This window comes from Pistacia vera, unplaced genomic scaffold (assembly GCF_008641045.1).
Source record: "Pistacia vera cultivar Batoury unplaced genomic scaffold, PisVer_v2 Contig622, whole genome shotgun sequence".
NCBI lineage: Eukaryota > Viridiplantae > Streptophyta > Magnoliopsida > Sapindales > Anacardiaceae > Pistacia > Pistacia vera.
The window spans coordinates 308613-310518 of NW_022196471.1; positions in this window are offsets into that span (position 1 = coordinate 308613).

Below are 1906 nucleotides of genomic sequence, written 5' to 3' on the forward strand. Positions count from 1 at the left end.
AGATAATAGTGAACAAAAGCAATCAGCAAAACAATTAATTACAGATTGATGAATCCCCAATACCATTCAAAGTAGCCAAAATTCAAAGGGATAATTCTGTTTAAGAGTATGAAACTTTAGGAAAAAAAGGAGGCATTAATACAAGAACTGAAGTAACCAGCCAAGAAAAATAAAACAAGGGATGGAGATAGAAGGAAAATGCAAGATAGAATCAGCTGAGGATCCATAAAGCTGACATTAGCTTTATCCATTTCTATGATTAGTAAAGAAAACTCGAGCAACGCCTGATCTCCAACATCTTCTGGTTCAAAAACACTGCACCTACAATAGCCAAATACCATTATCATCCATAAATTACAATTTCTTTTTGGCTTTGTAGAATTCAAAGTAAGATCTATCCCACTACCCTCACAGCCCTTTAAAACCTGGCAGATGAGTAAAGGCATGAATCACTTATAACCACCTAGATCATAAATAAGGCGAAGTTAAAACTGGGAGATGGCAACTGCAACTTGTCCAACTTCACTGATAAAGGTAGATAATTTGTGCTAATTGAAAGCAAATAATCATCAGAAGAAATATTACTGTCAAGACTTCAACATTGATAGGAAAAAAAATGGAACTTTTGTGCAAGCATCCTCCGAACATAAGATACATTTCTTCTTCTTACAAACTTCAACAGTAACCCCTGGTCCTCCCAAAGACACCTTGACCAACAAGGTGAAATAGATATTATATCTTTAACTAGTCCGCTCCCCTCTTAACACACACAAACCAATTTTATTTTTTTTCCCTTTTTGAGTGGGGGTTGGCAGGATAGTTTAGTACCCACACTCCTTTGACCAACCAAACCATCTAAAAGTTAAGCCGACAATGGCAGCTAGATAAAACACAATATTACAATACCGTAAAAAGCAGAGAGAGAGAAAGAGAAGTGACATGTGTTAGAGTCATGAAAGTGACTCTATTTTGATGATAAAAATACCCCATTTGTGATTAAATTGAAGTATATTGAGACAATTAAAGAATTTATGAATTTATTCATGAAAATCGCTTCCTAATATTTTTCTTATGAATTTAACATATTTGGAATGATTTTGGAAAGTATATGAGTTGATATTAGGTTGTGGTTTATGGATTAAGGGTGATTTTGTCTCATTTATGCTGTTTAGGGGGTAAAATGTCATGTTTTAAAGGGCTGATTTTGTCACTTTTCAATTGTGTAGGGACTAAACTGAAATTTTGCAATGTGTTCTATAAAACAAAAAGTGCAGATCGCGTGAACAGGAGGCTGCCATCCATAGAGTTTTCCGATGACCCTTCGTCTTCCACCTCCGGCGACTCTTCGGCTTCCTTGACCACAGATCATCATCATCCTGGCAAACCACCACGGCAAACCACCACCAAGAACCACCACGCCGCGACGCTTCGTCTTCCACCGCATCGTTTCGTCTTCCCGACCAGTTTTAGCCATTTTCCGGTGACGCTCCAACTCCCCAAGGGTAGATCTTCATTCCCCATAGCCGGATCTTGCATTTCCAAGCTTCAGCCACTGCGAAAACCGCCGGAATCCGCGGTTTTGCCATCGCGACTCTTCATCTTCCAGGCCAGATCCTGCTCATTTCCGGCGACTTCTCACCCCCCCAGGACCTGATCTGAACTCCCATCACCAGAGCTTTCCATCAGTACCTTCGGATCCCATTTCCGTCATCGTTTTCCGGAGACCCGCCAGAAAATTAACGTTTTCCGACGAACCGCGGCTGTTCGTATTCCGGGCTGTCCGTTGGTCGTTTTCGCCCCTTTTTTGCACCATATCGCTGTCGGTTACCTCCTCTCCGCCATGGTCAGCTCCGTTTCCACCGTTTCGGCCTCCGTCATCACCACCATGAGCGGCTAAGCTCCCGGT